Source organism: Ornithodoros turicata, chromosome 9 (genome assembly GCF_037126465.1).
Source record: "Ornithodoros turicata isolate Travis chromosome 9, ASM3712646v1, whole genome shotgun sequence".
Lineage (NCBI taxonomy): Eukaryota > Metazoa > Arthropoda > Arachnida > Ixodida > Argasidae > Ornithodoros > Ornithodoros turicata.
In genome coordinates this window covers 32,525,994-32,549,823 of record NC_088209.1, presented here as the reverse complement: position 1 = coordinate 32,549,823, position 23,830 = coordinate 32,525,994, and the positions used below count along the sequence as shown (strand labels likewise).

The window sequence follows — 23,830 nt, the reverse complement described above, 5'->3', positions numbered from 1 at the left end:
CCACATGTAAATGTGTTCGGCACAATGCTCAAAGATGCAGCTGGATTTATTGCTAGGGTGATTTCGTCTACAGTGTCCCGTCCGTTACACTCTCGTTTTTCCTCTCCAGTACGCTCCACGTGATAGTCCTACTCTATGTGCAGCCGTGGCTGGATTGGATAAATACAACATAATGGTACGACATAATGTTTTACCACTGAGCTAAACCGTACTCCTCACCTGCAGCCCCTCTGACTTACTGTCACCAAATCGCTACATATTCTGCCGATATATTCGTGCAAACGTCTCAACATTCACGCTTGATATAGTCATATCGGCGTTAAAGACGCGGACCGGAAGGAACGTTTCCTGTGCCAAGATGCCGATATCGTCACTGCGGTGATTTGGAAAATCTGGAACACGTCTTTCTCCCTTGCAGGCACTACCAAGCTTTTAGAATAATACTTATCGTGCCTAAATGAGCTATAGTAGCTAATTAATGAGCTATATAGCTATAATGAGCTAACCTATAGGGTTCTCACTCTCTCAATCGAAATGAAGTAGTTGTTGTTTGTTGATGGACAGAACGCCATTCACGCCGTTCAAGTTCTCGCCACCCAACCCTGTTCACAAGTTTGGCTCCATATTCGGGCATATTCAGATTCACAGTTGTGAATTCGGAACATGTCAGTGACGGCCACTTGGAACAAGCGTGTTCTCCCCCAACCAAGCCTCCCTCGCGTTCTTCTGTACCCTAATATTACAACATTCCGCGTATAACTGTCACTCATGCCCTCCTGCGATATGGGACGCAACGAAGCTCCGCCCCCCCCCCCTCCCTTTTTTTTTTCGTATTTCCTCATGTATAGTAGTTTATGCAGTGCAACGTGGAGAGCGATGAAAAGATAAAACACGCACATACGATGCTCGCGTTCATTCGCCATTACATTTCGTCGGAAAGAGAAAGGACAGAGTAAGGGAGTGCCGCAGATACGTGGAAGTTCTTTTCTGAGCTCATTTCATTACCTTGTGACAACGTTTTTGTTCATTCTCTCCTCCCATTCCCCTCAAACATTGATGACCATTGGAATCCGGCTCATTTTGAATTCCTTCCATTTTAATTTCCGTCGCATGTAATGAGTCTTCTTCGTCTTTTATTTTTTTGTCTCTCTCCTTGTGCAAGGTAGCATTCAGCTAGGTTTACCCCCCTAATCTGCAGGACTTTAAGCGATAATTATTCCGGATTAATAAAATGCGGCAGGATTGAAATATTTTACGACGCCAGGAATGCTAATTACTAAATGCTGCTGCTGCTGCCGCAGGGAACCTTGCATTGTTTAAAACGTTCCAACATTAAGAAGGTTCTTCGATTTCTCCACTCAGATTACGGTGTAGAATTTATTTTTATTTTTGTGATTTCGTCCTCGTGCTATTTGATTCCCCGGTCAAGTTGTGTGAGAAACTGTTCGGGATGCGGTGGTAGCGTACATTAGTCATACGTCATTTGCATAGAAAGGAGGATGAGCTAACATTCCATTGTGGTTTGTATGGAATGCGAAGCCTGCAAGGAGTTACAGAGCCAGTAACGATGAGGTGTAAGAATGCTGACTATGTTGTGTGCGATTAAATGTAGTAAAGGCACGTTGTATTTATCGAGGAGGACTAAGGAAGTGGAAATAATTGCATTCTGAAGCTTCAACTCGGGATGACACAGTGATGCAAAATGTCGCGTTATATGGATGGATATTTAAAGAAAAACATGGAGATGGTATGATCATACTAACCTTTAGGGTATTCGGAGAGAGGGTATATGAAGGGAGCATGTAATGACGTGTTGTTTATGAGAGGTCTCTTTCGGTTTCTGGCATCCTAAACTTGCGAGATCAGTGATTCAGGAGAATTTTCCACACGTCTCTAGGGCATCATCTATAGCACTACGTATCATAACTTGAATTATGCGGGCCATACTTAAGTGCTCTGAAAATGGCATTCCACTTCGTCTTCTCTCTCTCTTCTTCTTTGTTTAGATTCGAATGACCCCGTTCACAACCTGCATAATCCAGAAGATGTGGGTTCGAGTCCTACAGCTGGCTAATCTTTTCAGTAACTTTCATCTTTCATCGTTAATTTCTTAGGCAATTTGAGGTTTTTTGAATGTTGTTCCAGCTTCAGAACATCAGTTCTCTCATGTTCTGCATGAACTGTTTGTCGTTGAAGAAACCAGTTCCTGCCAAGGACATCCTCCCACCTTCGAATGCATCGTGCCCCATTTGTACTCACGCACGCGGACGCAGCCACGAACACAGAGTAATTACTTTGTAATTACTGCACTGCTGAAACAGCACGCCATTATGTTGCACCCTTCTCGGTGCATAAAGCTTGCTACGTAACGTCGTCCCCACATCCCTATAACCGCCGAGACAAAGAACCATCGTTCCCCGCGCGGTAGCATCGCGGTGCACCGCTGGTGGTATGCGGAGAAGCCTCCTCCCTCATCTGAGAGATTGTGAGTGCGGCATTCCATCGGCTTTTGGTGACACGCCAGCCTTCCTTCAAATATAGAGCCGAGAATGCGTCCACCGCCGGAGTCGTTCGTGCTACTTTGTTCGCGCCCTGCGCGACTACATGTGGAATAATTCGGATTTCTTTTTCTCCCCCCCTCGATCTACGGGTGTAAGTTTTGCGAAAGAATGTAGAAATGTTCCCTGGATTTTTGGCAGAACGGGTCGTCAGAGAGATTTCCGCGAAGCTGTCGTGTCAGTTTGGATATTGAGAGCTCGGAGAAAATAGTGCGGTAGCGAGCATGTTGTAAAGAACTATAATGACTATAGTCTCTGTAGATATATTCGGTTTAATGGTCATGGCCTCCCACAGTGGCTTCGCGGCGTTAACACGGAATTTAATGATGATGATGATCGGATTACTTTACCTCACCCCATGGAGTGCTTCTCGTGTTGTCTACTCTAGCGTGCTGTTGTGAATGAAGCAACGGTCATTTTTGTTTGACTGCTGAGCGACAAGTTTTTCGACGAACAAAATCATTTACTTTTATAATATATAAGGTTCTATTATATAAGGTTATTATGTTATTATAAGTCAGTTATATAAGGTTCTCAGAGGTGTGACACTCGCTGTGCACTATGCACCTGCTGTCAATATGCGCGGGGTGTCCAGACAGGGAGTACTCTTTGAGGCACCAGCTTTTGCTTAACATTACGGACTATGACAGACTATTCCACTTGCTTCGTCCTACATCCACCAACCGAGCACCGATCTTGGAAGGGTCACGTGAACCATAATCGCAAATTCCTCCCAACAGAACCCCACCTTAAAATATCGCGCCCAGCGAACGGCAGACAAAACTCACACTGTAATGAGACGATCAAAGCTGCTCTAGTTTCTAAAACAACAATTTTTTAGATCTGTGCAAAAAAAAAGTGTATATATATATAAGAGTAACTCAAGGTTCTCAGGACATATTGTGCTCCCCGAAATGGCGCAGAGCGACGACCATCATATGAAGAAGTGGGCCGAAAATACTCTCATTTCCCGACGGAGTTCAGTCGCCAGGAAGTATAGTAGCAGACAGAACCTTGGAGGAGTTCTCACGTCCACTTCGTACATTAATCTTTGGGGAAAACGAAGACCTGACAAAAAGAAGAGAAGCGGCTGCCAGGAATGGTGCCAAGAGTCGACAAGAATGGAACGGAAGAAAAACTTAAAGGAAACGAAGAGGATCTGTCACCACGGACACGCCTCTGTCGTGGCCGTCCACTAAGCATCGGTTGATGATTCCCCGAAGTGTTTCCGCCTCGGCGGCTGCAGGCATGAAGCCGGAGAGTGGATTTGGACTGTATAGAACAGGAAGGGCCAGACGGTCGTGTTGTCCTCGGAACAGATGCACGAATAGTCTCGTCAGGTGTGCACCTTATCTTACACGGTCATGATATACTGCAGTTTCTGAGAACGGAGCGATTGTATTTTCCGTTTCTGCCTCCGGTGCAAATTTCAGACTTGTATGGTACGCGTTACAAGTAACTGCGTTACTTTTAATCAGTTACTTATTTGAGTAATTTTTCGAGTAATCAGTTACATTTTTTGAACAAGTAACTTTTCAAGTAATCCGATTACAATGAATTATTATTATTACAATTAATTACAAGTAATGAATTACTTTTGAAGTAGGGTCTGACTCAAAGTAACAATGCTCTGTGACAAATTCCCTGTATCTTTTTTGGGCTATTCTACTGTAGTAAGCGAAAAAAAAAAAAAAATAGTATCGCTTACTTTTGACGCACGAGTCTGTAATCTGCCATTTCAGCTGTCCCAATCACATGGGAGTTGAGCTTCTTTTTCTTTTCTTTTTGTGTTGCGAAGCACACAGGAACAGATATTTGTGCATGAATTGTAAATAACGGCAGAGTAACGCGTTACTTTTATACTCGTTACTCAATTACATTTTGAGTCGAGTAATTTGTAACGGTAATCAATCAACAATCATCAATCAAGCAACATTTTTGCTAGAAGAGTAACGGTAACGGTAATCAATTACATTTTTGGAGTAACGAGCGCCATTAAGTCTCCTGTTTGTTGACTGTCACCTCGTACCACGGCAGCAGAGGTGGTGTGCAGGTCCCGTCAAAAGTGTACGGAACACAGGTGAACGCAGACAGATGATTGGGTATTCCATGCACATCCGCTCTTTTTGCTAAGGGACGTCCACACACGTTCGCTGCTACCGTGTCGCTCCGATCAAGAAATACGTCGCCCTGGTGTTCCATAAGCTTTGCTCCGTATCTGTACTAGAAACAGTACCACAAAGATTATGGCACAAGGAAGAACAATTAACTAACACAGGAATGCCGGCTTGTTGGCGGGAGTGCTTCACACACATAGCGGGGAGGGACTGATCGAGAACTCCCAAGAAGCACAACATGTTGGCCCAATGTTGGCAATACCGGCCCAATATTGGTCCAACATGCTGTGCTGCTTGGGCTACTACTAATGCTGGAAGCACAAATTTCCTCTGTCATCGTCACTGCATCTATTTGTTGCGCTTGGACATACAATCGTAAAGGTTCGTCCGTCTCCTGTCTCGCTCCTCTGTGTCAAAAAAGAAGAAAAGGAAAACGCCACTTGCTTGCTTCCGCATTCCATATTTAAAGACTAAGGATGGCCCAACCGAATCCTTGAATCCTAGGCAGGGATTCGAGCTCCGGGAATCCGAATCCCAGTGCCCAAAACCGCGAATCGAATCTTCTGAATTCACCACCACGTGTGCTTGACTTCTTTTTTATTGGTGCCTCCGGAGTCCGCCGAAAGCCTGATTGGCCGGCGGGCCCCGGGACGCGCCAAAGCCACAGCATAAAGCTCGAACATTGGAAGTTTAAAAGTAACACGGCTTTTGCCGTTTGATTGTTTCTTAGTTTTGTGGAAAGCATTCAGATTCGAGAGCTTGTGTATTTCCTGTAGTCGATGGACAACATGTTGAATAAGTTACAGTTAGGAAGAAGTATATGGGTATGTTTTCTCCTGAACTATTATTTAAATTTTTTTTTCATTAAACAGATATCAAATTCTGCCTCAAGTCACTTTTCAGTCGGAGTGTTTTTCAAACTATTTTTTAAATAAAAGATTCGAAAGATTCGAAATCGGGGAAATTCTGGATTCGTCCCATCTCTATTGAAGACTATCACGTCATGAGCGAACACTACGCAAAGAGCTATGCAAGTGCGGAAGCTTCCTTCCCTGAAAGGGAGCCTCAATTAAACAATATGCATATTCGCTAAACTAACAAGCAAAAATGGGCAAACTCTATAGCACTCGCCAGTGAATAAGATATGTTTAGACTCATTCCAAGACTATGCATGTAAGTGTGTTACGGTTTAGCTACTTCCATCTTTACGCATCATTACCATCGGCAGACTGCTCTTTAAGAGGGCGTGACGTCAGAGGGGCTACGTGTCGCGTTTTTATGTGCTTCTGTTGGAAGGATGAATAAAGCAAAATATGTCTTCGACGCTCAACGCCCAGATGTTTCTTGGTCTTCGGCGTCCCAACAGGATCGCATTCCCGAGAGCATACGCAACTGAGTTCCATCAGCGATGTCACGTTGCGAGTTGAAAAATTACGTGAAATATTCCCTCGCAACCCGAGAGTCGTCATGCGTCTGGAAAACCCATTTCTCATGTGAGGATTTTGCGCGAAGATGTTATCACGTAGCCGTGCAGCTTACAAGCCACGAATTCTGTCGGATGTTCTCTTTCAGCATTTTCAGTGCGGTACATTGGGACATAGTTACATGTTTACCTTGGTTATCTGACTCGTCAGAGATAAGGTCGTGAGATGTTTTCAAGGTTTGATGGCCAGGCTTACCATTTTCCGACTCCATGTGTCTTGCCTTCGTCTTTGCTCTTTTTTTAAAATGTTTTTAGTACATGACCCGTTGTTTCTAACACAGACATCATGACACCTTCTGGTCATGATGATTGATGACTTCTGTAGAAACACAATTTAGAGAAATAAAATATTTGCCATGCGTTTCGTCTTTGTACTTTTAGCCACGAAGTTGTGCTCCCAGGCAGGGGAAATTGACATGGAATGTTCAAAGAGCGTCGTAAAGTTTCTCAATAAAAAGATTGATGTGTTTAGAACCTTTTGTGCTCTTATGATGTCGCGCACGCGCAATGATAGGTAAAAAAAACATAGAGCAAACCTAAAACGCCTACACGATGCAGGACTGACTCTAGACTCAGAAACCTTTGATCATTAAAAAAATAACAATAAAAAAATGTACAGCCTTCGAGCCGAATTGGTTGAGCAGCGCGAGAAAGACACATGATGAATGAAATGATCTTGAAGATTATATGCGATTTCTTCTTTTCTGAATAACGCGTCTTGGAGTAGCCAGTCCCGAGTGGATCGGGACTAACATCTAATTTTTTTTCTTTTACAAATGAAACCAAGTTATTTGTGACGACAAAAAAAAATATATATTCCTTAACGCATCGCTACGCCAAAATATATTTCAGTTGGAAAAGACTTACGACACTTCAAACCTGCAGTAATTTTTTGTTTATATAGCAAATATTCTGAAGGATAAGTATGCATGTTTGCGAGCGATTGATGCTGGCAATGTGCGTTAAATCCATCTTGCGCTGCCAGAGAAGCAAAACCGCTCCCGCTGAGAACGACTTCATGGAAGCTCACTCGCCCAGGGGACATAAAAGTTACCAAAGTTTGGAGGTAGCTTCTTAATTTTCCCTTTGCAATTGCGAGCGTGCCAAGGAGCATAGCGGTACGAGGGCTCGCGCTACCCGCTGGCAAATATACACGACTCACCGTAAGCGCGCTCGCGCTGAATTTATGACGTAGTTATATTTCATTTTCCAAATGGGGTGCGCAGGGTCGTTGCAACATTTTGATGTGCCTTTACCGCGAAGTCCCGCGTTTCAAAGAGCTGTAAAAGCGTATCGTTACTCTGTTTACGTGCAGCGCGTCTTGCTGTTACGCGGGCTTTATTTATGTTCTTCGCTCGCTGTGTACACAACGAGCCAGTTCGCGAACTTGTCTACTTGAAGTAGTGGTCACGTTGTTCTACAAGAGAGCCGGGATGTTGTTGGAAGCTCCTCCTGTGTGCGAGCCGAGTAAGGGGCCAAGGAGCAGAGTAAGTGTATGATTTGTGTTGCGTGGGCTGTAACGCGACCTATTGGGGTGACCTGTGACGTTTCTGTAAAGCAGGGTGATCAGAGATCCCCTCGCCGTATCGCGTGTTGAAAAGCGCCGAATCAATCTATCAATCAAGATCAAACGCACTTGACTTGTATGAAGTGCGAACCAACTTTGCAAATTGTGGCTCTGACATTGCCTTCAAAATAGCAGTATGTTTTGAAAGTGCTAATGAGTGGGTGTAGCTGGAAATATGGTTCCCACTGATCCCTGAAATCCTTGAAACCCTTGAATACCCTGGAATTTGAAAATGCCATTTTCAAGGCATGGAAAACCTGATTTTTTTTTAACATTCCTTGAATTTCATTTCTTTTTCTTGTTCGCATGGAGCTGCTTATACATATTACGCTTTTCCGGAGTCAGAACTGTATCTTCGAAACCACAGGAGCAGGCACTCTTTATTGAAATAGGAATCAGCAGCAAGAAATGAACGGCATCCTATTCTATTGATAAATTTTTCTTTCTGTACTGTGATCTTTAAAATTCAATAGTTGTCAGTCGCATATGTGAACTGATATTGTGCAGTCCCCTTGTATTCTCTCATGTGATTCCTGCAGCTTATAAATATTCCTGCAAAATAGCTGTGTTTTACATCCCAGACAAAATGACGTCTGTACCTCAAAAAGTCCTTGAAAAGTCCTGGATTTTTGCTCAAAAATTCGGAGGGAAAAATGTGGAAAATACCTGATTAGTGCAACACGTCCATTCTCTGTGCTGGTTGGACAAGAGAACAAACAGGGTGTGTACAAACCACCGACACCCTATGCACTGGTGCTCTCGGTATACTGTAATGCTAGGTCTGTTCGCAGGCTAAAGCTCCCAATAATATCTGAAAGAACGATGGATGCTGTGATGATGCTTTGTGCAGTGCTTTGGATGCCTAGGATATTCTCCAAATTTCGAAAGGTAGTTCCCCAAACAGCAGAACATGTTGGCACAATATTGACTGGATATTGGGAATGCCGATGCAATATTTGTAGTTTCGGTATTCAGTATAGCCGATATTCAGCAAATATTGGGCCAACCTGTTGTGCTGCTTGGGATAGAAAGACAAGAAAGTGAGGGCCGTTTCTTTGTTTTTCTCTTTGTTGCTATCCAGCTACACTAAACGTTTGCTGTGCGTGGGGGAAGAGAGTGACCATTCATTGCTGCGGCGTGCCCACCTCTTCACTGGGATCATTGCATTTATTACTTTCTGTGTTTATGCTTTCAGGTGTGACGCATCACCACCACCTCAGCTGGTAAGCCTGCGAACGTTTTGTACCAAATTCTTCTGCATGCATTTCCGAGAATGCCCGCTATGTTGTGACAGACGTGCTTCGCTACGTCCATAAAAACTTCTGATCAAAACACTTATTACAACTTGTCTCGCGACGTAAACCCCCAATTATAAGATTATAAGTTATAACTTATTACAACTAAACCCACTGCAGACAGAAACCAACAACAACAACAACAAAAAAGCAGAAAAAAAAGAAAGAAAACTGGCTGTATAGACGTAACCCGAAACCAAGGTCAGACAATTTCAAACAGAGAAAAAAAAAAGAAAAAGTCAGAGCCGTCGGGGCATCCAATCTTCTTCCTTCTCAATTTTCTTCCGGGAAATTTATATTTCCGTCGCGTTGTCTTCGCGTCTGACGTGGAGGGGTCGAACCTCGGGAACACGGGCCAATGTATAAACATGCCACGAAGACCCGGCAAGGCATACGTCATCGTGGCAAGACGCTGACACTAGCACGGTGGGAACTGGAGCCGGTGCCGCTGAAAAATGCTTCTTCCAAATGAAAACTAATCACCGCCGTGCAGGGAAGACCGCCGGCTCCGGTTCGCAACAACGCGACGTTGATCGGTTGCGGTTGAAGATTGTGCATAATTTGCACGTCTCTAACTTTATACGCGATCGAAGTCTTAGAAGGCGTCGTGTCGATGTTTAGGGTGACATTATGATGAGCTCGGTGGCTCAGATGGGAGGCTTGGTAAAGGGAATGTGACGTGGTGCTCGTGCGATAAAGTGGGTGACTATACAAAAGCGCTAATACCGAAATAAGTATTGTAACGCAAACAAGCTTGGTGGTAGAGATCCAGTACGGAAAAACTCGAGACTAGACGCCACAAGAAAATGCGCACGAACAAGTATGCTGTAGGTATGGTTGCTACGCGGCGTACGAAACTTTGTCAAACTTCGTCGAACGATCGAAACTTTGTCGAAAAATGTATTACATTGACCTAATGGTACACACAATGAAAGACAGTGAAAACTTTTACAGGGGATTGGATCACTGTTCACCCATGACCTAACCATTTCACACCACATACTGAGCAGTGAGTCCCGGAGTAGTGTACCTCAAATTGAGTGGCAAATTTCTTTAGTGTTGCTGTCGTTATGTGTTTCTTTGTATTGTTGTAACGAATGTGGAATGCGTTGCACCTTGTCGTTGCTTTCGCCGTCACGCAAAGTTTTGCAGCTTCTGGAGTTCGTAACTTGGGCGCAGATCTTCAAACAAATTCACCTGTATACAGTGGTGCCGGAGTATAGCAGTTCGCAAACATACATTCACAGTGTAGTAGTAATAGACATTCCTTTCAATCGTCCGTTCTGCTCACTAGGAGGCTGAAAACTTCTCAAGATATAAGGGGTACGAATTGTCAAGTCAGGGACATGAATAAGAAGACGCCGGAGAGCATTTTGACCTTGTGAGGGCACTCTCCGATGCACCGGTACACGTTCCGACGCTGAGGAAGCCACTCATTGGCTATTGAGCCTTCACCACGGTAGGGCAGCAACCACTTATGTACAACGGCGATGCGATTGTATCCCGACCGCAGAATTTCTTGCAGGCAGGATAGAGAGGAGACTCAAGTACCTGAGTGCTTGTCCCGGGCTTGAATACCGGTGAACCATGTCTTGCGTTTTTGTGCTTTCTCCGTTTTCAATTGTACATCGCAGGTGGGGTGAGGACGGGAATGCCAGCTGTGCTCCAACCTTTCAAAAACTTATTGTGCTTCTTGTGGAATAAGCTAATTCAGGGCATGCGTACGGGGTGCTGAAGGGCTTTTATAGAAAACGCGATTAAAATAGAAGCACGCTGTATGCGTAAAATGTTCTGAGAAGGGATGCAAATCACGAAGCATGGCATGCGTTATGAAACGTGCTACACAATAGTCGCATAGCGCTGGAATATGTTTAGTAAATATTTACAGCCAGTTTTGAGGCGTTTTTTGTATAGCCTCCCGAGGGTAAAACTGGACAGCAGAGCACGTAATAAAACGATCCTACTGATTCCCATCCCATCAGTCTGGACCAACTGTCTACCTTCCTTACACCTGAAGAGGGACTGAAGCAACAAACAAGAACACTTTCAATCCCAAATAAATCAGTCTATAACGCATAAGCGTGCGAAAATACATAAAACGAAAACATAAATGCAGAAAATAAACACAGACATAGGGGTGTGATGGTAGACATATCAACCTGCCAGGTATATAATCCTCCGATAGCGAATACCATCTCCGTGAGACAGGGCGAACTCATTTCGGGCGAGGTTTCATCCGTAGATGGTGCCAAAGGAGGAGTGGGACCCTTCAGTTGAGATATAGAGCTCTTCGCTCCGATTATGATATACGGCTGCCATGCATAAACGAAGAGAACCGACTCCGCAGCCTTCAACGAGGACGTCCAACAGCGGGCGTGATTTACGCTGACAAGGGAAAACGTCTTCAAACGGAGAAGCGACTGATAAAAGGATGTTGGCGGTATGTAACGCGGACGCAGCACCATATATAGGCTCTATATATGTGAGGTGGCTTATCGGCGAAAACGTCGCTAAGCTTGTTTGAGAGTGGCTTTAGATATAGGGGGCTTGCAGTGGCACAGTTCGAAGGTCTCAGAAGGCAGCATTGTGTGGCGTGGGATATAACTGGAGGTCAGTACTATAAAGAGAGAGATGAAAACGGGTGTAGGTAGCGGTGTCTGATTCGCACACAATCTCAGTTTGATTAGCGTCTCGGTCGCAGACCTGTCTGTATTCCTTGCTTCCATCGCTGTTCGTCAAAAGCATTCCATCCTGCCATTTCGTTTCACATCAGCCAACACATTACCGTCGTCCTCTAACCTCCTCCGACACGCCAATTGCTGTTGTGTGAGCTTTGAACATCGAGATCCAGAAATAATTCAAAGGACTCTCCTGGAGGGCCCCTCTCTGCATGTCCGTATACAATGGCCGTCAGCTACGTGTACAACACAAGGTATCGACATGTGATGTCGTTGATGTCCTATGCTTTACGCTAACCTACGTTACCCCAGAACAGAAGAAATCTGAAGGTGAGAGGACAGTAGAAAAGCTGGGGAAAGATGAAATGTGGAAAAGTCCACGATTTGTACCAGAACGGGCCGAAGCCCAACTCCGAGGCCAGACTTCAAAGCTGTTATGATAGATATGAGCATCAAGCTCGCAACGCTTGATTTCAGCGAAAGTTAGCGGATCTCGGTAAAATTGCTAAACGTCTGGCGTTCCCATACTGGTCATTCATTTGTTGTTGCTGTTGTTGCCATTCTCAAAACCTAATTTAATCCAAGTCGTGTTTTCCCTGCGGGCTACATGTACAACATGTGTTTGTCTCCTCTTTTCTCGTTGTGTACGGCCTTTTATCGCGAAACGACGTACGGAATCCGTACAAGCAAGTGTGCTAACCCGTTACAGAACGTTAGTGCTGCCGCCGTTTTTTCTGTTTCACTATGATGTCCAGGTATTCCCCTAGCACCCAAGCACACCACTCCAAGGATACTACAAACGCCCTTTTTCTCTCTCTCTCTCATAAAAATACATTTCAAATGAATATGTATGGCACAAGCCAGCTGTTACAGTTCTTACGCCTCCCAAGACGCAAAATACTGCACAAATCCCTGGTGATGCCCCATTTGGTCACCTTGCCTTCTAAGTATATTCTGTTGAGTTCTAAGCAGCAGAACAAGACACGAATGCGTTTCGCTTTCGCTTCCCAAACCCGCACGTACAGTAAGGTACCATCTCCAAATTTAGCATCGTCAGGCCCCTCAAATTAAGCTCCACAGCGAAAGGTCAGCTGGATATGAACCATACGATCTGAGCCCATCAGCTGAAGCAGCAGCTGCCCTCCAGCCATCAGACAACGAGAGCTCTTCGCAGCGACCACGTCTCGAGAGAGAGGGAACCAGAGACTCAGCTCTCTTCGAGATGTTCTTATTAACGAAAGAGACCTCTTCAGAGCGAAACTAATTCGGAACAGATTTTGCGAACTCTGCGAACCACACAGACGTTGCATGAGGCCTCGTAAGTGAATTAACCACGTGTTACTTTCTGACTCGTAGCTTCGCTCTTCGTTTCTCTGTTGTTTGGCATTGTGGCAATCGCCTTCCAACGTTCTCGTCTTTTCTTTTTTCGGAGAATTTTCTCTTTCATCCTGCTGGAACCGTATGTGTGCGACTGCAAAACGAGATTAGTGTTGCCTGATCCAGTTAGTTCTTCAGGGACGTTACCGTGATCTTGGTTTAAGTGGTACTGTTGCAACGGATGTTTGTGGAGGATCGCAAAAATAGCATGCGCCCTGGTTCTATGAATGGAAGGAACTTGTAGGAACATGCATTTGTATGCACTATGATATTAATAGATAGGAACTTTTTTTTTTAATGCCGATATGTTGGCGTATAATAAATGTCGATATTTCGCTTGCAAACTGTTCTTGTACTTGGATGGAACAGTCCCCGTCCGAAATATCGGCAGCTCCCGATGTAAGAGCATTTCCGCTCACCTACTTTCATCAAATCAGTGGGTGTTTTACTTTTCGGCTTTTGTACTCCAATACGGCAGAAGAGCTGCACAGTCCGCACATTAGGTGGCGTGCACGAGATGACTGCGGACGCCAGGTAGACGCGGAAGCTGATTCACGTGTTTTCTTAACGCAAATATTTTACATGTTTCCTTTGAGAGCGTGCAAACGAGCTCTAAGTGTATTGTCTCCGACGAGTGTTTTCGCGAGATGATCGTATATATAAGCAGCAGTTCTAAGTATGCGGGCACTCTACGTAGTGAGTGACCCGGAGCGTCATGCGCCCACAGAAGCCCCCGACGTCTTTAGGTTTGTGTGCCAAGCTCTCTAAGGGTTGACTTGTCTCGAGTCTCGAAGTATAGATCGTAGCTCTGTTTCTCTCCATTCAATGTGCTCAGAACATGAACGAGCAGTGGTGATGCGAATAAGCGTCCTGTGTTCCTGTTCCTGTATGCTTCTCTGCCGTAAGCGGTGACGGTTAGGACCAGATACCAGGAATACACCTAAGGAAAAAAGAAAAAAAGAAATAAATGAGCAGAACGGGGTGCAATAAAAACAGACGCTATGACTTATTCTCTGAGCGACGGCTCCTGCCGCCTCTACTGTAAATAATAATAAAATAGTCGCCCTTTCCCGTACCCTCTGTCTTAAAAGCGGCGCAAATCTGATCGGGCCAATGCCAGGTTTCCAGAAAGCCTTCCACCAGGAGCCGGAAGTAGAGGGAGGCAGTACGGACCAGTAGCAGCTAACTCAGTGGAACCGACTTATAGGCCTTCCCTTTTCCGAAGCCGCCTTCAGCCCCCTTATATATTTAGCTACCCTCGCGCCGCCGTTAACCCCTTGTGGTCGCCTTTGTGTGTGGGCGGCTTCTAATGGGTCCCATGCGGGAAATCCTCAGAAAGACACGACACCGGATATTGCGGAGTTCCAACCCCAGCCTTCTGTGTAACAGGGTTACACATCCTTCGCAAACAAGCCTCTATCTACAAAGCCGTGGTTTCGCATCTCCCCTGGGAGTCCGAGGTCTTGGAACTTCGGACGATGTGTCGCTGTCCTGGAAGCGTAATATGGTCTCATCAGTTCAGGCTTGTTTGATCAGACTTATTCATTCCCCATCGTGCATTAGTAGTTCCTGACATCCTGTAGTCTGATAATTATTTTGGAGACACAGATGAAGTTAACCCTGGTTCTAAGTTGAGCCTGCTTCTGCGGACGTTTGTGCCAGGGTGCCGGAACTGCATTTCTGGAACCGGGAACGGTACAGGAGTGTCTTGACGAATGACACGAGGGAACAGAGCACACCTCACCGATCTGCGAGTGATAGGTGGCCTGGCTAGAATGGCCATACCCCGTGGCTCTTCGCGGTGTTTCCTCCGAGGTGGCTTTTCCCTCAAGGGTGCCCTGAGCAGTAATTGCTCTTCCTTGATATCGACGCTGTGGTAGGGACCCCCAAATTAAGTGACGGATCTCCTGTCTCATAGTCACTACATGTATTTGTTGCTGTAACTTCTTTTGTTACACATGCTATGCGCTGCGTACCACACCATATGGATTATGTACTTATCAACATTAGTACATTTCATTCTTAAAAAAATTACTATTATTTATCGTAATTGCCATCATGGCTTAGTGACGCTTAAGCCGTGTACCAAGCACGCAGTGATGATAAAAAGGTCGTCGGGGCAGTGCCGCCTGCGGTACTGTTCCGAGAAGGTCTTTTCTTAGATCAACATTAGTCAAAAGGTGCGTTCTGCAATCGATATAGCATGCCGTTACACCTGCTACCTACACCACCTAGGGGTTCCTTAGCCGCTTACCGTTGCGTCTTTTCCGCAAAAAAGTTGAACTTTTACGCACACTCAATCGCCTCACTCGGTTTGCAGGGATACGTTAGTACATCCTGTGACGTAGAGCGCAGGAACACGCCGAAAATGAAGAAAAAGAGAGACGACTCGAACCACCTTTTGAAGAGGCCATTGCGGCGCGTAAAATAAAAAGCTTACGCCAGCAAATCTCGTACCTAAGCGTGTATGGAGCCCCAGATTGCTTCGCCCACACAGATGCCCTCGTGTTTGCGTTCGGACCCATCTGGCCGCCTGTCAGGGTACGCTCACGCTGGCCAGCGGCTGACAACTGATCTTCCATCACTCTGAGACCCTCCTTCCCACGTACAGGCGTCTAGACAATGGCCGGATCAATATCCATCCCACCTGGGAACAGAGAGACGCATAAAAGTAAGCTTCCACTGGCCGTGAGTTCCTGGCCCTCATAGCGTGCTCTGTTCTCCCGTCTCCACTTGAGTTCCACCTCCCTTGCAGTGTGCAAGGTTGTTTGCAGTGTGTGCACGGACTCTCAAAGCCGCCGTTCCCTCACCCTGCCACTTTGAGGATCTCAAAAATTCATGAACTCTGAGGGCGGAGGCAGTGTCACGTAAGCCACAGAAGCACTCTTAAGAATACGGTATCGCCCACATGGTTTGAGTTCTAAAGCTACGACAACGAACGCATCACGTTCTGCAGAACGATTCTACATAACCCTTTTATAAACAACGAACGGGGAAAACTGCTGCCCAGTTGGTAGCCTCAAGGGATAGCCTCAAGTTGGGGCGACGCCGATACCTTGAAAAAGAGCTTTCTGTTGTTGATGATCTTACGTGTCTCTTATATACGATCTTTATTGCACACCTCGTTCTCTCAGGTGAGCGCTGCCCTTCACCACTGACAACAACTACGTAACTTAAGTCGAAACCTGTAGGGGAATGGCAAATGGACACGCTCTGGTTCACAGGGTATCTCATCATGTAGAGCTTAGTCACTGATCTGGGTGGGATAGGTTTGATGCTGATAAAAACAAGGAGCAAAAATACTCCAAAAGCCGGGAGACGACATAACTGGACAAAAAAAAAAAAGGGAAACTCCGACTTAACATAACAAAATAACAAGGTTTACTCAGACATTTCGTCCGTCGTGCGACGGACATCATCAGTGCCCAACGGAGGGAAAAGGAGGGAACCCTAAAGAAGAAGAAGAAGAAAAAGACGTCTCGTTCCCATTGTCTCCATGGATAGGAAGGCCATAATGATACCTAGTGACAGAGGTTGAGAACGGGGTCAACCGCTCACCACCAAGCGACACCTCTGCACATGATACACCTATACTTGATAATCCAAGATACGAGGAATATAACGAAACTGACACGATCGAGCACATAATTAAGTTTTGCCGTTCACATGTCGTGGCAAAGAAAAGACATCTTCCACAAACTAACTCTCAGAGATATTCTTTTCCCTGCTGCAGCAAGGAATGAAGTACGAAATAATTAACGGTTGAAAATGGGACGTATCTAATGGTAGCGCAAGAGACGAAGTTACGAGCACGACATCGCCGCCACCACCTTCCCGTAACTGCAGGTAAAAAGAGACAAAGGCCTGGTAGTCTCTAGTATCTACCCTTGTTTTGTTTCTTTGATCTCTTCTTTTTTAGCGCCGACAATCCCTGCGGCAGCCAACCCTTTAAGCCCTTTCTATCTCTCCTATCGTTTACGTCTTCATCTGAGTGTGTCGGAGGCGTCTTGCGCAATTCTTCGCGTGTCCTCCGTTGATTATACTTAGGGCCTGACTTTTTCGGGTTTTATTTTTGGCCAAATTCGGGGGGTAAATATCGGGTGATATTTTTCATTTGAAAATTCGGGTTAAATCCCGTTACGGCATATTCTGTCATCAGGAATTCGGGTGATTTTTTTTTGTTTAATACAAATTTGTCTTAACATGGAACTAATGTTTAGCAATGTTATCAAACTTTATTTTGATGCACGCTTACGAGTGTGCCAGGCGACCCTGATGTTTTCGGGTAGATTCGGGTTAAACCCGAATTTTACAGATTTCGTTCGGGGGGTAAATATCGTGCGGATACGGGTTTAACCCTAAAAAGTCAGGCCCTAAATATACTGTGCCGTCGTATTATCCAAAGGGCGGGAAGCACATTATGAAGGAATGCTTACGATGGGAAGATCGTGACACGGAGTTACACCAAAATTGCTCATTACGCTCCACTGTTGGCTCTCTGTAGTAAAATACAGAAAGAATAAAGAATAAAAAAAGAAAAGCAATCTGGCAACTTCTGATATGATCCCTTCCGCTCCGTGTTACGCGCTCGCCGCACATATTCTATACGTAAGAAAACGGAGTACATATACATGTATCCGTATTTAACAAGTATGTAGAAAGAGCAAGCACAGAAAAGAGAAATCGAGTTGAAAGTAAGAGAGAGAGAGAGAGAGAGAAAGAGAGATGTAGGAAGAGGCACAATTGATGGCACTGGTGAAAGGGGGAAGAAGGGAGGCTTTGTAATCAGTTTACGCCGTGGTCGGTTTTGAGAGTCCCGGCGCCCCAGCGGCAATGGAATAAAGATCGACCGCGGAGCTCCTTCGCTCTTCCTGGGGATTTCCTCCCCGTAGGCAGGGCTTCCCAGCGCGCTCTGCGTTGTTCCACTGATAGGAAATCGAGATACCTCGTGGATATGCCTTCTATATTTGGCCGCGGTAAAATACTCGGCACAGGTGGAAAAGGTACGGTCGAGCCATTTCAGGGAACGGAATCCGCTTTCTTTGAGTGCCCTGGACAAGTTGAAAGAGGAAAATTTACATACGCAATTCCTGGAGTGCGCCTATCTGAAATTATCATTTCTGAAGTGCTGTATTCCTCGAGTTGCCTTATTAAGCCTTAGTTTCCTTATTAAGTGACGCGTATCTCGGTATAAACGGTGACCAAAAGTTGTTGACTGTAAGCGTGACAGATATTTTCTCAAAAAAACATGCCGTTTTTTTTTATTTGGTTGCTTTTTTTTTATGTACGGGCGTTTCTCGCGAGAATTTCACGGAAATAAGTTTTCTTCTGATATCTTATCGGAAATCTCAGCTTAAGGACGGTCTCACACTAACGTTTTTCTCGTCCGTGTTTTTTACGGAGGCGAAACGGCACCATTGGAACCAACGGAGCTCGATTGGCCTTAGGTTCTAAGCAAACGGACGATAAAAATCTTAGTGTGAAATGGGCCTAAGAAAGGCTCACGCTGCCAATAGAGTGCCACAAAGCTGACATGCATTGATATAAGAATAATGTAACCACCGATAACGCCAGCAATTATCCACGTAAGCCCATTCGTCCGCTTTGTCCCTTCTCTACGTTCTCTTTCTCGACTGAAAGACCTTCTCGTCCACCTGCACGACGACGAACTAAACTGAAACAGAACTAACGCGAGAGAATAAAAAGCGCGCATAGAAGAAGACATTTGCGCAACACACACACACACAGACACACACAGATATATTCATCCCAGAGCGACAGTAATTGGCCACAGTTGCCATAATTACTGGGGGCCGAGAAGTCAAAGCGAAAATAAAGCGCCGCGTTCCCCATCCGAGCGACAGCAGCTGACGCCGATTTTCGAAACCGTGAAGTTTGAAAATTATCGCGCGCGCGCGGTTTTCTTGGTCCCTGTCCGCGCGGCATCTGGGATGCATTCGTCGCCGCGGCGCCGTCGTCCCCTATGTTACACCCTGGGTGTTTTGCTTCTGCTCATGGGGGGGCTTGACGTCTATTTATATAAATACATATACGCGAATATCAAGCGCCCCCACGTGGGCTCGCGCGAAATGACGCATGTTGTATGCATATAAATACGCGCGCATGCCGTTGAGGGAAATGTTACGAAGATGTCTTTGTTCCAAGCTTAATGGCGAGGTTCGTGCAGCTATGAGGGCTTGGAAAATGCGCTGCATGCCACCGACAGGTGCTTGGAACGCAACACTGCGACATTGTAGGAAGACTACTTTGAAAAAAGCTTTTTTGTCTCTCTTTCTCTTTTTTCTTTCCTTTCCGACGGTAGCAAACCTTACCCAGAGTCTAGAAAGCACTCGCTCATAATCAGTGTTAAATTTCATTCTCTGGAAAATTTTCGTCCATGTAATTTCAAGCATCATGATTCCATTAAAGCAGGATCTGAAGAACCTCCGGAGATTTAAAAAAAAGTACTGTTGCGGTATCAGCATATCGTAGCAATATATCGAAGTGGAGCAAAAAATATCGCTTTCGATTTACCTGTGTTTCTATCCAGCATTGTTGCCTCCGAAATGTTTCAGTTCCGTGGGCTTTGCCGCATGACATCGATGCCGTGCGGAAAGCTTACTTTACAGCAGTCCGATTTGTGTTACTGCCACTTGCTTATGCTTCCAGAAATCGTTCTTCTGGGGGTCTGAACTATAGTTTGAACTTCTCCACGAGGCATTTTAATGCCCCACAGGCGTTTAGGAGAGAGGGGCGCAAGTTTCTACCTTATACATTATATATCAAACCACTCGTGCTCGAATCTAATGACCCTGTGCACGCACTTTCCTAGATGCATTGATCTGTATAAGTTACAACTAAAATGTGACGCTTTAGTCCCAGGACTATTCGCATGACGGCTGAGAAAGGTATATTATTGTAGTCTTCTCTGCCACTTCTATCGCCATTGCTTCAAATTACATTCCTGCGTTGTGCTCACACCACGTATGTCAGCACAATACTTGAACGCGCTATTGCCGTTATTGATCGAACGTTCAAACAACGCTTTATTGTAGCACACAAACTCATCAAGCTTATATTCACGCGCCGTGAAAGTGCCCGATCATTTTACTCAAAAATGTCCGCTCCTAATTTCCTTTCCTGGCCATTTTTCGGTAGAAAATCCGGACGTTCGCTACACATTTACTTGTCGCAAATCGCTAGGCTCGCATTTTGCCGAACGCAGCGCAGAGGCGGCTTTTACATCCGGTCCGATAAGGCGACTATAGGGGAAAACGCCCGTTGCCAAATCCGAGGGCCGCCGCGCGACACGCGCCTGCTTGTTTGTTCCTTCCCATTTACCCAGCGGAAGACGGACACAATAGGCTAATTAGTGTAGAATCAGCCAGACGGGGCAAGCTTAGCTAATTACAGCACTAAAGTCCACGCACCCATCGGAAGGCAAAAAAGGAAGGCACAAAGTTGTGTGCCTCTCGTTTCGAAGCACGGACGACTGTGGCGAGGTATTACGGGGCCTTTTACAGGGAATCCGGAAAAGAGCAGCTTCTGGAATGTCCCTCTTTTACTTTGTCAGGTGCTGCCAATTGGGATCCAGTTATGTTCCTGCGTAGATTGTGCGAGACGAAAAGCATTACCGATGATCGTTGCACACTGTGTATAGACCTGTGAGCACGAGGCGTTGTTATAAAACGGGAAATATAGACAATGGACAATGAAAGATAGAAGTCACTGAAAAGGTTAGCCAGCTGTAGGGATCGAACCCACATCTTCTGGATTACCAGTCCAGGAAATATACCTCTCAGGAAATATAGAGACAAAGTGAAGAGGGCAAACAAACATGATGACGTATTTCCGTCGACATCACAGTCTTGCTGTTTAAGAAACTGGAAGCTGTCCGCCGTATTGTGTTTTTTATCGTCCGATCACTGCGGTGCTCTAGAGGATCTGGAGCACGTTCTTCTTCATTGCCCACACTACCAACCTTCCCGAACCGCACTCTCCGGGTCTCCTAGTCAGCTGGACTCTCGCCCCTTCTCTCTATCAAAATTGCTTGGTCCCTGGCAAAATCCAGCCCACCAACGCTCTGCCCTCAAAGCTCTTTTGACCCTTTTTTTTTGGGGGGGGGGGGATATGTTTAATGCAAAGTAAGAAAAAAGGGAAAAGAAAGGTTAGCCACGGTGTGGGCTTGCTATTCCCTAATGCTTTCAAGCAAACAAAGGAAAACATCTGGGATACAGAAAATTATCAAAAAATACAGAAGAAACAGCTGCTTCACTAATCGTTGCACATAGGACGCATCAGAGAATGCCCAGGAGTTTAGATTCCCGAAGGAACCTTTTTGGACACAGTATGACTTCGATGCTTATTGTGAAGGGGCTCATTATTTCATTCCCCGCATCACCACCACCGATGAGGTAGAGTAACACCCCTGGCGATGAAACTCCCCATTCCTGATCTTAAAAATAAAGTTGTTGTTGTTGCCGTCCGACCATTTTGAAGCCAGCAGGACTAAAATTCGGGGCATACGTAAATTAAGCGTGATGAAAGACAGTAAACGTTGGATGAAATATTTGTTTCTGAACGTCTGCGGACAGCCGATACTTCTTTGCCAGAAGGGGTTTTTCTGATGGCAGCCGATGATAACGCAGCCATCCATCCATTCTGCAGAGACAAATACATGGTCCGTTTTTTGAGGCGTGTCCCATGCGGGGATTTCGGCAGAGACCGATGGCGCTCAGTCGGGCGACTAATTCATTCTAAACCAATTCGCCGGACACGACGGGACACAGCATGTTCGCTGTCCCGTATCCATCTTCTTTCTTCCTTCCGTGGCAAAGAGAGAGAGAGAGAGAGAAGGACATCTTTTAAGAAGGGACAGCAGCTCCGACAAAAGAATTTTACTGTAAGCGAACGAGAGATGCGCGGATGGAGATTTTTACAACGGCACACCACCTCTTTTCGTCACGTTTCTTCAAGGATATCGTGTGTCCTGTTTGGATCGTGGATCCAACTTGGGAGGCTCATATAGTACTCGGACACTGTGCGCTTATTTTCCTTGCTTTTCTTTTTTTCTTTTTTTAACGTGGAATTTACGTATTTCTTGTCGTATATGTGCGTGTAACACTTGCGAAATGTCTGAAACATTTCGGCTTACGGTTCAGTTGATGGTTAAAATATGTCATTTAATATTAATTTTAAAATCTTGTTAACACCGCGACGCAGCTGTAGCTGTGAGCAGTGTACGAACGTGGACAGGCTGAGAGACGATAGCATGAAGGGGTGGTTGACAGGATGGGTTATAGCATGCGTGTTTCGCTGGCTTCATGATGGCCGGTTTCGACATCTTTCTGTTATCAGACAGGACAGCCGATGACGGGGTTCGAGCCCACCGCCTCCCAGTCTTAATAAGCATGACTTTTAGCTACCACCGACGAGCTTGATGCTGTATCTACTCTTCCACGCCCTCCTGGTGTTTTTTGCGCTTCGTGTGATAAATGTCGACCGAAAATTTTCACAGCTCTGAGATTAAAATTATTGTTGATCAAGGAACAGTCATAAAAAAACAGTCTAGTCGGTATGATATGCCGCCAGACGTTCATGCGCACAGTGTTGTGCATGCAGTATTCGTGTTTTCCCCCGAAATCGCCCACGCACAGTGTGGTGTTCATCTTCCCCTAAACACCCGGCCAGCAAGGTCTCCAGGGTGCGCAGGTTCCTCCAACCTGGTGGCTTGTGTACCCAACGAGGCTTCGCCTGCAATCACTGGGGAAAAGACGAGCTTCTTCCAACATCCGCCACGGCCAAGTCAAGCCACAGTCAGAACAGACAGAGCAGACGGCTCCCTCTTCGGATATAAACAACTGTGCCGCGTAGCCGCAGGCCCAGAACAAATGAAATCTTTTTTTGTTGGTTCTGCTTTATTTCTTACGACGAGGGACCAGAATGTGAGGGGGCGAACCAAATGAAGGTGGAAGTGCCCGGACCCCTTTGGGAGAGTGAGAGGAAACAGAAATGCGTCAGTCACGTGACTTCCGGTTCCCAGCACAATATTAATGCCCGTGTAAACTTTAATTTGCCTCGCTCTGAGCGACGTCGTTTCTTCTCCAGCACATACCTTGACTCAAATATAGTTTCTTGTCTCGACTTCTGGTGTCTTATAGGGGGGGGGAGAAGTCTGATGTAAAACGTAATATGAGGGCTGCACTCCTTTTTGTTTGTAAGGTTTGTGTGTCTGCCGCACACAGGACTGCAGCGCCCCTGGTCTTTTTACTGTTTCATTTGTGCTTTCGTTGTTTGAGCTTCCGCGAAATGGCGCGACATGGCGCGACATCTGTCACGCCATTGCTCTCTGCGAGGCGAGCCCTGTCTGCGCCTGACGTTATTCGAGTGTTATAATGTCTTCAGTCACGTCCAAACATCACTTCGGCAACAAAGCAAGAAAGTTGTGGCGACGTGGCTGCAGCTGGTAACTTGGTAATTTCTGCTTGTTTCTCGCCTCCTACAGACGTTGATGCTGCTGATGTTGTTGATGTTGTTGGCGAAAAAATAATAGTATCAAGCGTGTATCACGCAATTCCACCGTCGCTGAGGAAAATGACGAGGTAACGCCTGTGCGATAATGCCGCGCATATTTCTATAAAACACTATAGTGAGCCTACCTTTGGAAGGTGTTAAGTCAGGTCTTAATATCTGGAAACGCTAAGTTATGTTAGGTGTTGGATGAAAAATATAGACACACACACAAACATAAAAATG

General features: G+C 45.6%; 1 protein-coding gene across 12 annotated transcripts in view; it reads left to right on the top strand.

Moving 5' to 3' along the window:
* Positions 1–23,830, top strand: part of LOC135368658 (discoidin domain-containing receptor 2-like) — a 363,200-nt gene that overhangs the window by 226,230 nt on the left and 113,140 nt on the right. For all 12 annotated transcript variants that reach the window (XM_064602081.1, XM_064602079.1, XM_064602083.1 and 9 more), the window contains one exon: positions 8,921–8,948. The gene's annotated coding sequence lies outside the window, so the exon portion shown is untranslated. The remainder of the gene's footprint in view (positions 1–8,920; positions 8,949–23,830) is intronic.